A 15594-nucleotide genomic window follows, 5' to 3' on the forward strand; every position below is an offset into this window, starting at 1 on the left:
AATGCGAATCACACAACCGCCACCGCCAAATTACTCAACATGTGTTTCACCCCTCCACGGGGCATCTTCAGGAGTTATGTTACACCGATTAGTGCTAAACACAGAGTTGTCGGTATACCCAAAGAAGTGAGAGTAATGGTAAAGATAGAACCCGTTCTTAGGGGGCGACCGCCAGATTCCTCATCGCGAACAGCGTGGGCGAACCGTGGTTAGTTCCCACCTTGGCTCGCTTGTGGTTCACGTTGATGTCCCAAGCCGTCATAAAGTCCATTATTATCTGATCTCTAGTTGATCAAAGTATTATTCCTACCAAATCTCAAGTGTCTATGTATTATGGTTCCAAAAATATCGTGATGAGTTAATACAAATGTGAAATGGATACCATTAAGAAATGGAATTTGAGTTTGCCGTGAACTATGGTCTTATGGTGTGTATTGCGTCGTCTACTGTGGTATCACCACATGATCCGTTTTAGGGAGTATCCTCCCGCCCCATAATCGCGTACAACGTGGGCGAATCGGGGAAAGATCCCTATGCATCCTTGGCTCGCCTGTGGTCCACGCTGCCGTCCCAAGCCGCATACACCACATCAACACTACACAGCTCTACTCCGGTAGAGCGGTTTACTACGTGCGAATGTCATCGTACAACTGGAATGCTTCTGTCCCGCTTCTGTTTTATTTTTAAGTTTACTGTCCATTCCGCTACGTGAACTCAGTTCTGACGAAGCTGTAAAAGCCTCCAGGCTTTCAGCATCAACTTCAACCAAGAATAAGCAGCGGTAGACGACTTAACCTGTGATCGAAGGTTGCGGTTTCGATTCCCGAGATACAATCAAATTAGTGCGTTAATTATATAGGATTACAACTGTTCACAAATAAGTTTTCAGAGGATGGGTAGCAGGGTCCTCTGGGTACAATGATACCACACTGCGATCGCCAACCCGCCTGCCAATCGTGGCGATTATCATATATCATTATTTATACGATCATTTTAATGATTATTGTAAACTTTGCAATAGCAGGAGTGCATTGGAACATTTTCGACTTTCTACTTGATATGTAATATTTATTTTTAAAAGTGTAAGTAAATAAATATTTAAAGTGACTGCTAAAACAAACAATTATCTAAGATATCATAGAAATACCTGCCTTTATACCTTTAGTTGGGCTATACGGATTGGAAAACGAAGGCGTGGGCCAAACTGGTTGCGCTGCATTTGAAAGCCTGTTCGCTGCCGTTGAACAAATATAAACGCTACGCAAATGCAAACAAAACATAGTTTCCCGTAAACTGCACGCGAGTTGAGTTTACATTGAAGTTAATGATGATCAGTTAGTATCCATCGGGCTGTCGAGCGAGGCGGTCGTGTCGCGGCTACGGTTGTGTGTTTGTGTACGACTTGTGCTGTTGTGTGTGTGATAATTGTTACTCGAGGAAGAAGACATCCATCAAGCTGGATTTCCAAATTAATGGTATGGAAATAGAATATTTTATCTTTGTGAATGATTGAAGTTTGAAACTTGGGTACTTCTGTTCTCACAACGTTTGCCTAAACGTAACAATAGTAAATAACATCTTTGTTAAGTCATCCGTTAAATGGGACGCTTTTTTATTTCATTGATTATATTTGTTTAAACCGGTCGCGGAATTGTATTACGAACAAGACATTGTGTAAACAAGGATCAATTGTGATTTTTTTTTTCATTAATATTTATATGGAATATAGGTTGATTCAAGCTGTCATATTTAACGACAATTATTATTAAATATATATAAGTTTCATGCTGATTTTGACGTGATAAATAGAAAATTCATGACGGAATATGTTGTCGAATTGACATTAAAAGTGTAACAATGGAATTTCTTGACATATTCCGATCTATATCTGACAGTAGAGACTAAATACTCTATGTATAAATGCATATTTAAATGTACAAATGTCTTGACTTTTCAAAGGTGCATTGCAAAGCGTATTAAAAAGAATATATGTTTCATTGTTTCTGGACTTAATGATTCTTTCATAAATGATGCTCTAACATAATTACATATTATACCCTCTCGTTTCTCCTATTGTGTATATATGTTATGTTTTCTCTCAATCCTGTGAAATGGAATGAGCCAAAGTTCCTGTGCGAGCCATCTAGCTTCGATATCTTAAAAGAGGTTTTTGATTAGGTGCTTTCTGTGAACTGCCACCTCGAACATAAGGAATCTGCAAATGCCATTTGGGCAGCACTGAAGTTTCAGAAAAATAATTGTTTTTGTATGTCTAGAATGTACTGTATTTCATACTCAATTATTCCAGGAAAAAAAAGTTTTACAGCAAAAGGAAATGTAATTGTATGTTTTTTAATTTATTATTGCGTAATTCCACATGACGCATGAGTTTTTTTAAAAACAATAATTATGTGCACTGTAATTGAATTTTTAATAAGTACATACAGTACACGGTCGTCTGCCGCAAAATAATTGAATGCATAACAATTGAAGACTGTCGTAAATTTGTCGGTAAATAGGCTTTTGTGTTTACCGTTCGATTTGCAAATGGTTCAATCATTTGTTATTATCGTTTAAAAATGTGCAGCATTGATCTGAGAATATAATCTAGAATTGTCTTAGTTCGAATAATAAAAATTATTTGTATATATATTATTAGTTATATAAATGTACGATTTTTAAAGCGTGTTTTTTATATATATTTTTAATCATTCTACATATAGGTTATTATGTTTTTAATCGCCTTCGCTATTGGGGGTCTCTCGTACCGTTAACTAGTTTGGGATAGGGATTTTTTTTTTAATTAAATTTTTCACATATATTTTTTTATTTTCGCTCTCTTCTACCACGCGTCTTAAGATCTTTTATTCCTTTCCTTACTCCCTACATTTCATCTGTCTTACGCTTTCTAAGTAAGAAAAGGACCAATATTTAGCCACTTCTGCACATGCAGTGGTAGTCGTGCACCCCTCCACAAGTATTCGGCCCGTTGCAATACAATTAAATGCAAATATCAGAATAGAAAGGGTAATATTTAATGGAATCAGGCGTTTTCGTCCTTTTCTTACTTAAGATGAACTTCCGCAAAGTAACGCCTGATTCCATTAAATACTGTTATTCTTGTAACTATGGCAAAAAATCTAACTAGAGAAATTCAACTTTTAGAAGGAGATCATTCGTACAATTCAGCTCGAATGTACAGTGTTCCTAAAACTAAGAAACATCTCTTTCAATATACAACAGAGTCTAAATGCGATAGAATACAACTAGTTGTAGTTGTTGCCAGTGATGACACGATGAAATGTGTAAATTACTACATTTTAGGTATATTTATTTACTATTTACATTCAGTCTCATTTTGTTACAGATTATTTTTTGATTATTTTATGTAGTTTAATTTTATCTTATATTTCTCTTATTTGGATATTTTTATATACAGCTTTTGTCCTGTTATCCTATTGTAGTTAAGTACATTTGTACCTATTAAACTGGAGTATAGTATACTTTCTTTAATGCCAATATTTATCCTTAATATATATTTGTAAAGACGGGAAATGAAAATAAAATGAATGACTTTTTAATGTTTCTTCTATCTTCATTAATCGCTTCCGTGTTGTTTTAACTGTATCCTTGTGTGGAAACAGTGTTCTTAATATAGATTTAATTGGTAATTATAATTAATAATTTTAGCAGTAATGGTCAACGTTAACATTTCCGGATATACAGCGTGATCGTTTATTGGTGTGAAAGCTTTAAAGCGTGTGAATATTTATTTATTTTTACTGTCAAATAATCATACACCCCATCCAAAAGTCGTTATTTTAGAAATAAAAATGAGGTACAGTTAAAATAACAAGAAAAGGCGTTTTGAAATTCGAATTACGTTATCTAATATATAAAATATCCCTGTCACAATGTTAGTTACCGTACTCCTCCGAAACGGCTTGACCGATTTTTACCAAATTTTATATGCGTATTCAGCAGGTCTGAGAATCGGCTATTATCTATTTTCCATACCCCTAAGTGATAAGGGTTGGTCACCCCTAATTTTTATTTTATTTTTTAGACAAATTTTTTTGTTTTTATTTTATTATGATACAGCATACAAAAATACAATACAATTCTAAATTTTCACCCCTCTGCGATCAACCCTTATTTTTTATTTGTTAATTAAAAACTTTATTTATTTTTGCAAAACAGCGTTTGCGGGATCGGCTAGTAATATATAAAAACAAACAAAGAAAAAAACTACGAGTAGTGAAATCAAAAATTTACGCGTAGCAGATAAAAATTCCTAATCAATCATGGCGTCTGGTTGGTGTAAAAGCGGTTATGTATATATTAATAAATAAATATATTAACTGATTCATATATCCGTATATACCTTAACATAAGTCTAAATATTAGCAATACGCGAGAAATAATTTTGTGCAAAAGCTTAGGGTCAACTATCAGCCGATAAATGCCCTCTTTAATGTCTCTCTCATCTATAATCAAGGAGGAATCAATAGCCTCCCTGATAAGAGAACATACAACAAAGAAAGACTTCCTCTTACTATGTAGGGAAATAAAGTGATAGACAAAAACAAAAGCTTATAAATCTGTAAATAATTAGTATCAAATAAAATAATGTAAAATAAAGCGATAAAATAAAAAAAAGTTATATAGAATAATAATATAATATAAAGAAAATGTAAAAAAGTAATGAGGGATGAATGAAAGGCGTTACAGAGCGAAAGGGAACGAGAGAAGAATTGTGGTAAGAATGAAACGAACGAAAGATCATATGATGTATGAAAGAAGAGAGAGAAAATAAAAATGTTTGTGAAAAAATTAATTAAATGTAAACTAGTTCCTGTCCCACACCAGATAGGGGGTACGAGAGGCTCCTAATAGCGGGGGCCATCTAATCGCCCTCTATAAGGCATAGGACTTTTCCAAAGATTGCCACAAGGACCAGTCCTGCTCTGCCTGAATCCAGTGACTTCCAGCGACCTTGACTATGTCGCCAGGCCCAATGGGGGGCTTACCCAGGCCGCGTCTACCGGCTCGTCGCCACCCATCTTCCGATCCCTACGGCTTTCGTTCGCACGAGGGATTCTTTAAGCTGCGTATGCGCCACTGTATTGTATACAAATTGTCTACTTCCATATTAAGTTTCTTTTAAATATTCAAGTCTCCGTTTCACGTGCAAAATAAATATGGGATTGTGAATTCGATTTTTAATTACATATATTATTAACCATTTAGGAGCATTTATAATGATTGCTTGTGTGTGTTATAATCGAAGGCCGGAGTTTACTTTGATAAAAAAAGAATGAGATTGACCTAACTTATAATGGTATCCTTTAAATTTATCTTTTAAACTCGTAAAGCCTATTTCGTCTTCAAAAAGTTAATAAATCCTTTTTGGGTATGGGTGTACGTATATATAATGTTCCACGAAATATCTTACACCTTTCGTTTCATAGTTTTATATATAAATTAAAAGTATGTTATTAAATAAATGTTACCATAGCGATCAAGAGATGTTAGTTAATATGTATTATTGATATAGTATGTACACATTGTTAAATTCTTTTTTAAAGACGCCTAAATCTAGTCTTATTATAAAAAAAAATTAACAAATTATTACGGGTTTGGGTGTAGATATATATAATAAGTTACACAAGCTGTCTTAGACATGTTTCTTATTTATAAACCAAAAATTAAAAGTTGTACAAAATATACGGAACTTGGTTTGTTGACGTCATTTATGTGGTTGATATGATAATATACACCAGGAAATTATTAAATTGCATTTAAAAGAGCAACTGTTTTTTGTCGGCTCTTATCAACAAATCGGCTTTCAGAGCTACTGGTAGCTTACTATATGTTAAAATAATCGACGATTCAAATGCGTATGTAAATGCCTAATTGAATAAAGATAGTTTGAATTTAACGTAAAGTTCTGAGAGTTCCAATGCAGGGTGCATTACACCCCTATATGTGATGAAATCAATTTTTAAGATCGTTGTCAAAATGTTTTTAAAACAGTAACAAATATTACTTATTATTTAATAATTTTAAAATATTACGATCAGAGAGAAGGTATTTGAAACATTGAGGTATTAAAAATCAATAAAACAGATATAAAACCATATAATATTTTTATTTTATTAAGGTTGTATTTTCGTAAATGCAAGATATCTTCATTATAGAGACAATTCAATTTCAAAGTACAACCTTTTATATGGTTGTCGCATGAATTGAATGACATAAATATTAAGATAATAAAAATTTTAATTGAAAATTAAGATCCTTCATATACTAATATTAGATATGTAAATTGTATTGAGCATTGGCATATCATTTATAAGAAGAATAGTTGGAATTTTTTTCGATTTATAGTTGAAAAAATGATTATTGTATGTACCGCAAAATTTCGTTCTTGTCTTTATTGGTAATTTCATTTATATGTATGGCACGCGAGGACCGTTCCTTTGAACCGAAGTCGTGGCCCATCGACGTACTTGACCCTGGTCGAAAGTTTATCGAACTGGAGTTCAGCTAAGTTCGGGGCTGCGCCTTAGTTTTGATTAGTACATGTTGTTAGAGTCACGCTAATTTAGTTTTTATTTGTTGAAGGAAAGAGTATAGAATCCCTTGTAAATAATTTAGTATAAACGGCTCTTTATAATCGTCCATCCATCAGTTCTATATTTAAATAAAAATAATAATCAAATAGGTTTATATCTTGATCTACACTTCTGCCGAAATATGATTTAATTTTTAAAAAATATTCGTTCTAATTTTAAACCGATTCATATTAAAAGTAAAGAATCCATAAAGGATCATGGATTCTTTACACAGACTTTCATACCAATTATTAATTAAAATTTTCTATAACAAAGCTTGAATGATTGATTAGTTATTATTAGTAAAAATAATAAAAGTTTTTACATCTATTTACAATCATCCTTTATAATGCGATCACTATAAAACTATAATTAACTTCTGCAGAGACATATGGTAAATAATAAATAATTTTAAATGTAGTAATCTGAATTTAGTTTTGATTATGGTATACCATTCATTATTTGATGACCAATTAGCTGTACATTCCTGTATAGTAATCTATTCATGTAAAGATTGAATATATTCAGTACTTACTGTCATTTCAAAATAATGGCAACCCGAAAGAGCTGCTCCAATTGACATAATTTCAAAAGTTATTGATTCAATACAAAAAACAAAAGAGAAACGTATTTAATGGAATCAGGCGTTACCTTGCGGAAGTCCATCCTAAGTAAGAAAAGGACTAATATTTAGCCACTTTCTTAACATGTGTGGAAGTGGTTAAATATTGGATCTTTTTTAAAAAAAGAGAAACGCTTTTTAGTGACCAGAAAATATAAGCCTACCCCAAAGATATCTATGAGGGGATATACCATAATCGCCACACTTGGTAGACGGGGTGATGATCACGGTTTGGTGTTGTGATACGTAGATGATGCTTCAGCCTATCCTCTTTAAACTTGTCATTGAGAAGAGGCAAATCTTTTTTTTACTAAGGCACAAAGTGTGAATTATATAAGATTGGTTCTCCGGAATCATACCCGCGATCTGGGCTACCACTGCTCTTCCAACTACGAATTTAAGGCCGGCATTTTCTACCGTTAACTATTCAAGCGATGCAGAGGATGAATTTATGAAGGTAGATGAAATAACTAAATATCATATGTGAGAAAAACCAGAAAGAAAAAGAAGAAACTAAATAAGACAAGAAAAACTATATATAAATATACTAACGTCTATATATACTCTCACTTGAGTAGCGATATAGATACAGTTTTATATAATTAACACTTTGTGCATTATTTATATAAAATTCCAACTGATTATAGATAGTATTCCAGAAGATGGACAGCAGCGTCCTCTGCGTACCATAATACCATACGGCGATCCCCAACCCGTCTGTCAAGTCAGACCAGTGATTCCCAGAGTGGTCTTTATCGACCCCTAGGGGTCTATGACAACCTGCAAGGGATTTACGTCAGCGAAAAAAAAATTTGGGGGTCCATGAAATGAAAATAAGGGTCCAGGATAGTGGATCTCAACACATACACTGATAGTACCTATTTACTTACATCGTACTATCTTATAATATCAAAACGTTTACATTATTTATAAAAGTACCTATGAAGTAAAAAAATTATTATATATGTTTATAAAATTGTGTAAGTTGTAGGATGCTGGTATTCGCTTTGTGGTCGCAATACATTTTGAACTTGTAAAAACCTGAGAGTCGCAATCTCAGAGCTTCGCTACCTTGCACTGACTTGTTCAATTCGTCACTGTATAAATACGAATGAATATCAGGTAAAGTAGGGGTCTACCGAACACGGAAAAACAGGGGTCTACGACACAAAAAAGTTTGGGGAGCTCTGAGTTAGACGTTCGTGGGATATTCCCCCATAGATATCTCTGAGGGAGGCCTATGCCTGGCAGTGGTCGTTTATGGGCTATAACGACGAGTTCATAGTTATTGTATAAGAAGAGTTAATTACGTCACTTGAAAATTTTACCCATCTAGCAGTTTTAAATTTAGAAACATGTGCTTTTTAATTGTCGTGATGGTAAGTCCACGTGTGTGGGCTGAGAACGTGTGATGAATTTATCATCACAATCTTATTGTTCGTGTTTAATGATAATCACACTTAGTCGCAAGGTGATCTCCAAACTCGACGAATCGTTGCAGGAATATCAATTGATATTTATCCCTGACACCCGTATTTATATTTTAATTTGTAATGCAAATCAGGGTACAATATATAACGGGCGGTGCAAAAGTAATGTCATAATTTGTACCGGCAGACAATTGTATATATATTTAAAAAAATAATTTAGATGTTGTGAAAAGATTATTTGAGAGTGTAAAGTTGATGACATTATTTAGAATAAATGATATCGCTCAAGTGGGCTAGAATAAATGATATCGCACAAGTGACCTCCCTAGTTGATGCATAATTGAGTGTTTTACGGAATTTTGAATTGTTGCTTGTAAATCATCTAGCTCTAAATAAGCGATATTTTCTTCAATGTTAGATTTTAAAGTGACATGTCTAGGGGATTATTGGAGCACATAGATCTCGACCATTAGTAAAATGACTAAAAATTTGTCAAATAACCAGTAACATTAATTTCACGTTCTTGATGTGTATATCGTTCCATCGCTTATAGAAAAAATAATTCTCTATGTATCTACATTATAAATGTCAAAGCACAGTGACGTTTGGCGCCATTTGTAAAAGTAAAGGCGCGTTCACATTACGACATTACTTTTGCGCCACCTTTTAGTTGTGTTGAGTGTATAACGGGCCTATGAATGTCGAGTAAGCTGCAACTAGTGCGCAATTTCATGCTGATATTAGGTCCGCTTGCTACACAAATACGAGTACTATTTAGATCAGATGGCTAATGGGATTTTAAGGTTCTACTGCCAGACCACGAACTGGTAAGTATTGCTCTTGGTCTTTGTCCCTATTTATGGTTGTCGGAAGATTCTGGATACATAGCGCTTTTCTACCGAATCTTTTTATATCTAAGAGAAAGATTTACGTTCAGGATTGGACGTCCCACAGACATGAAATTATTGGCTTATCGCATTTCAATACAAAGATATATTAATCTACCATAATTCAGATTAACGACTATATACAGGTTGATTGAGATTTAGTTCTAAAAACTTTAAAGCTTTTTGCTGAAAAATGAACTATACAGTCACCGTTTGAAGGCGTTTACACCTATAACCAATCTTTTATAGATAAACTTCAATAAAAACAAACGGTATTAAACTACTTAATTTCTTATATGGACGAAAATTTTTATTTTATATGTTGAAAATAGAATCTGTAGTTAAAATTTCCTTTAATCTTTCGATATAATATTTGAACGAAATAAAAAGTTTTGCATGTACTCTGTACAGCTTCACGGCTAAATTTATTTCGGTTGGGGCGGTTTTGATGTTTTCTTAAACTAACTGCAAATTATTGATTGTAACTCAGGCGATCGTAATTCACGGGCTTGATTTCTGTACAATCTTATATAATTTTTGTGCAATAATTAAAAAGGATTGTCACTGCTCATAAACAAGTTCCCAGAAGATCGGCAGCAGCGTCTTATGCTTAACCAAGCATGGCCCTGTCCTAGTTCTTTGAGCTACTGTGCGCATAAAACTCTTAAGAATACAATAAAATGCTTCGTAATATTTATAAAATTAAAGATAAATGTCTCCAAAGATCGTCACGCTACCCGCCTTGTCCACATCCACAGCGACTTCCCGTAAATTTAAATATGTCGTCGTTCAAACTAGTAAGGGTCCTAACTACGTTTACCGGGTAAGAAAAGGATATTTAGCCACTTCCGCACATGCAGTGGTAGTCGTGCAATAAAGTGCACCGCCCGCCAGCCCGCTGATAAATGCGTATGCGGCAAACAATGCGAATTACACAACTGCCACCGTTAAATCACTCAACACGTGTTTCACCTCTTCACTGGGCATCTTTAGGAGTTATTTTACACTGATTAGTGCCAAACACAGAGTCTGGTTTGGAGTGTGCGGAAGTGGCTAAATATTGGTCCTTTTCTTACTTAGGATGGTCTTCCGCAAGGTAACGCCTGATTCCATTAAATACGTTTACTGGCTCGTGGTCGCTACAATGTGCTCCGCCACTTCCACTTTCCGCCCTGCCACTTCAGACGAACAATTCTTCGGAGCTACGTCGGTGATCTTCGCTTTTCTGTGTATCTCCGTGCGTAGCTCTTCATTGTTCAGACAATCGTGAATCATCACCGGAAACACTCAGATGAAAGACCTTCGCCTTTAAGCATTGAGGTATTTTGGATGTAAAACAAAATTGTTGTTAAAACATCTCAAATATAATTTAATAGCAACGAATATATCCTAACCGTTGATAGAACAACTTAGTGGAAATAGGATAGGGCGGCTAAATCCGTCATGGCTTCCACCTTCGTTCGTCCGGGAAGCCTGTTAAGTTGTCTACAAACCGCACGCATATCGAATTAATACGGCTTTGGTATTTGTGACGTGGCAATAGACATTGTGCAACGCGCTGGAGCCGTTTGGACTTCGTCACGAATACGCGAGGACGTGTTCAAGATATATCAGACAGTTCACTTAATACAATTACGTTTCATTCGTTTTAATACTGTCTTAGATAAGTTTGTGAGAGTATTGCAGAAGGTAATAAGTGAATCTACCTAGAGATTGGTATGATAGATATATCTTCTAATGTTAGTAACTCTATACATGTAATATCTTTGGATTATTATGTAATAAGTTTAAAAAGAAATTAGAATACGGCTTTGTTAACAAGTTCTCTGCTAACGCGGTCAGTGCTGACCGACAGTGAAGTTTACCTTTAGGCCTGATAAAACTCATAAATCCCCGGCGATAAATATTGCACATCGATCTTTGGAAAGCGTCTGATAATTTCCGCTTCGTAGAGCGTTATCTCTGTCGCACGTTTGACAAAAATTTGACAAAATATTTTTTTGATACATCTTGTATCAAACAAACATTGTAAAACTTCTCATTAAAGATTTCAAGCATTTTCGTTTTTCATTCCTTGTTTGTTTTTATTTTTTTTTTAATTCTAATGTATATTGTCAATAAACTTTTGTAAATCATTAATAAGTGTTACTTTATGTGCGGCCCGCCAAAAATTTTAAATTTATTGACTCGTTGATTAAAAAGGTTGTTTATCTCTGGATTGACCACAAAAACCGTTTTGGTTTGTTTTGTGTTTCTCAGATAGGGTTGCACGGAGTGCTTAAAACTTTAAATTGAAAGATATCATGAAAGGAAAGTTCAAACTAAATTAGGATCCTCTTGCATCCTTATCATGATATACATAATGTTAGGGGAACCGGAAAGTAATGTCGTTTCTGTCGACATGTTTTACAAAAAAAAAAGCAATTGTTTTTTATCGCTCCGGCATTGAAAATTTGTATACGAGACGGCAAAAGGTTGTTGATAACGAAGGTGAATATATCGTTGGCTAAAAATAAAAACTTGTTAAAAATGTAGTCGTGTGAATTTACCTTTTTATTTTAAGTGAGCATCATTACTTTCCGGTCCCACTAATAAATAAATTAATAGAAATCGAAACGATTGAACAAATTAATGTTTTACTAAAATAAATAACAGTTATTTATAATGGTATATTTCAACTGGTCAATGTGAACAAGACTTTCTATTTGGTCAATTGGCGTTCCTGTTTGATAACAATGAAGAATCATTTTGTTTCTGTTTAAGTAATGCAAATAGTTTACTATTTTAAATTTAAAGGTTGGTTAGTAGAGACCGCATCTTGTACCATATGAATTGTTTCCTTTTTTTTCATGTATTTATTGTCTGTGGTGTACAAAAAAGAGTAAATATAAATGAAATAGATAAATATAAGGATTATTCGTGAAGGCTGATATGTTGGTATGTTGAATAATTATGTCCTTAAACCTAAGTTGTTCCATAAATCTCAAAAGCACGTCGCAGGCTTCAGAGGAATCTTAATAGTGTGTAAGTTGAGGACATAGTTATGAGATTGTTATCTTAACTATTGTTGGAGCACAGGATATAATATGCGCTTGATAGGGGGTGAGATATTTACCCTTTCATTACCGCAGTACGTTCCGCCGAAGAGACGCTACTAAACCAGGCATGTGCGTGCATGTGCACATTGCATGGCAGTAGGCTGATATTCGAATTTTCTCATTTGTGTTACATATTTAAAGATTTTACAGGGATATTAATTAAAAATGGAAGTTAAGATAATTTTTAGTAATTTATTTGGCTGTGATAAATCTTGAAACAGAGATCTACACATAAGCCCTCATTACAATATTTACGTTCATATTTAGATTCATGTCTGCACTGCAAACAACGCACCTTCTACTTCGATTTATTTCTACTGATTTATAAATTGAAAGTAAAACGTCTTTCGTTCAACCTTAGTAGTTTATTATTGAGGTGATAATTTTTATATTTTAAATTTTAGTTTTCAAATACATACTGCACTTTCGTAGAATTGTTTTTGAGTAAAGGCGCGTTCAATAATATGATTGTACCCTCAGAGGAATTAATTCAATAACACTGCAATATAAGGAACGACAAATGAATGCCATCTTAATGCGGCGCTGGTACACACGGGGCGTCCAGTGGATGCCGTCTAACTCCAGCGCTGGTAACGAAAGGGTTAAAGATGTTTAAAATTAGTATAACAATCTATATCAGAGTTCCCCAAACTTTTTTGTGTCGTAGACCCCTTGCCATGTTTTCCGTGTTGGGTAGACACCCTACTTACCTGATATTGATTTCCTGTAAATTTCTAACTGTAGTGAAGTTTAGTGTTAAAAACTTAAAGTAAAAACACATGTTAATTTATACATTTATTAATTGAATTTAAATTAAAACTACTCAAAGTAATATTTTCTATCTGTTATGTAAAATATACGTAACATTGAATAAACATAAAATAAACTATAAATAAAATATCATAAGCAATAAGTCAATATTTTTAGTGGGAAGGATGAACCTGATGCTTTAATAATAAATTATCAACATTTGGCGTCAATTTTGTAAGGGTTAATCTTAAATCTCTTCGGTTAATGATACCCAGTCTGTGGACCCCCATTTTCATTTAATGGACCTCCAAATGTTTTTTCGCCGACGTAGACCCCTTGCAAGGGGTTGCAGGTTGTCATAGACCACTAGGGGTCGATATAGACCATTTAGGGAATCACTGGTCTAATTTCAAGAAAGAGATCAGTCTCCGAATCCAACTCTGATGGGCGACTTTCAGAAAGTTCTTACCGTCTAAAATACCGCAACGTTTGAAGACAAAAGGTCTAACAATGTGTGTTGTCAGTGATGATATATGGAGCATAAACGTTGTCGCTTACGACAGGCCTCATAAGTAGGTTAAAGGTCAGCAAGAGAGCAATGGAGAAGGCTGTTCTCGAAGTTTAGCTTCGTGATCAGAAATGGGGAGATCAGCTAGAAAACTTAGTTCTAAGAATTACTCGTGCGAAGTGGCAGTTGGTGAGGCACATCGCTACGAGTGATGGTCGCTGGGCAAAAAGCTTTTTAAGTGACGACTACGAGACTATAGACGTAGGTAGACCAATGATATATTTAAGATCGCAGAAAGTAGCTCGCAGCGGGCAGAGCAAGGGCGGTCAATACAGAGGTCAATCTGAAATATGTTACATATTTTTTTTTATTGAAATTCGACAGGCAAATAACATCTGGTAGTACAAAGTTTGCAGGGACAGATAATAAACAATAATTAAATGTGATATATAATTCGATTTTGAAAATAATATTTTGTCTATTATTTTTAAACGGTTTTTTTAGTTCGACCCGTACGGAATTTATTTATTTGGATCAAAATTAGAAATTGAAATTTAAGCACCTTCCCGTTGTCAGATTGATATGAAATTTGGTACACACATTTAATTTGGATGACAATACAATATAATAAAATCAATAACATTATTAATCTAAGATGACCGCCGAGACAAAATGGCGGATTACGTATTTTTCCTTAACCCCCTCAATATGGGTATCAAATGAAAGGGCTACACTAGTAAAACACGATGATTATGTAAAAATTTAAAATTCAAGATGATTGCCGTTCCTATATGGCTGACTAGGTAAATATTTTTCCACAACCACCACAATATGGATATCAAAAAACCGTTTAACTTAAAAAAATTTTAAATGTATTTATTGAAACTATTGATCTTTTGATAGTGTATAGCATACAGTAATTGAATAAAGGAATTATGCATTCAACCCCTTAAAGATTTTATATCAATTTATTTTAATTTTAGTTTCGACTGAACGGAGTTTTTAAAAACATTTGTTATTTTATTTCCCAGTTTAAAATCACGACGTCGCTACAGTCGTTAGTTGCAGCGAGTTAACGATGTTCTCGTTAAGCACGGAGGCTGTGGTCTTGAATACAGCCTGAAGCCAACTTAAATAGCCAGTTCAAACTTTTCATTATGATGAATTGTTATATGGATATGCAGGTCACGTTGAAATAGTTTTTATTTTAATGTTAAAAAAAAAAACAGTTTTTTTGTAATAATTGATGTGAATGTAATTAATTTAGGGCGATTTTGAATATTAAAATACAGGATGATTGGTGATAGGTGTAAAGATTTTAAGAGTCTCATCCCTATTTCTAACGGCCTACGTTATTTTGGATCCTCTCGCTTCTTTACCTTATTTTTGGAACAGGTATACATTTTACAATGAATTTTTCACAAACTTTTCTATTTTCACTCTCCCTCCCTTCCACTCTCTCCTTCTCTCTCCCCCTCTCTTCTTCTCTCTCCCCCTTTCTCCTTCTCTCTCCCCCTCTCTCCTTCTTTCTCCCCCTCGTTCTCTCTTATTATCTCTCTCTCTTTCATCCTTCACAATTTTTCTCTCTTTCTCTTATTATCGGTGTCAAATTGACTTTAGAAGCGATTGGTCGTTGATAAAATCCTAATAATAGAGCTTCCTCGTTCTATATATCTAGACAT

General features: G+C 34.1%; 1 protein-coding gene across 1 annotated transcript in view; it reads left to right on the top strand.

The window, feature by feature from the left end:
- The first annotated feature begins 1360 nt into the window (after window positions 1–1360).
- The window catches only part of Gdap2 (ganglioside induced differentiation associated protein 2), a 107716-nt gene continuing 93482 nt past the window's right edge, over window positions 1361–15594 (top strand). Inside the window, exon 1 of the mRNA XM_068775080.1 lies at window positions 1361–1475. The gene's annotated coding sequence lies outside the window, so the exon portion shown is untranslated. The remainder of the gene's footprint in view (window positions 1476–15594) is intronic.

The sequence above is a fragment of the Battus philenor genome, unplaced genomic scaffold, assembly GCF_028537555.1.
Source record: "Battus philenor isolate CCGP_79_NKW_IND1 unplaced genomic scaffold, ilBatPhil1.0.hap1 SCAF_8, whole genome shotgun sequence".
In the NCBI taxonomy this organism is placed as follows: Eukaryota; Metazoa; Arthropoda; class Insecta; order Lepidoptera; family Papilionidae; genus Battus; species Battus philenor.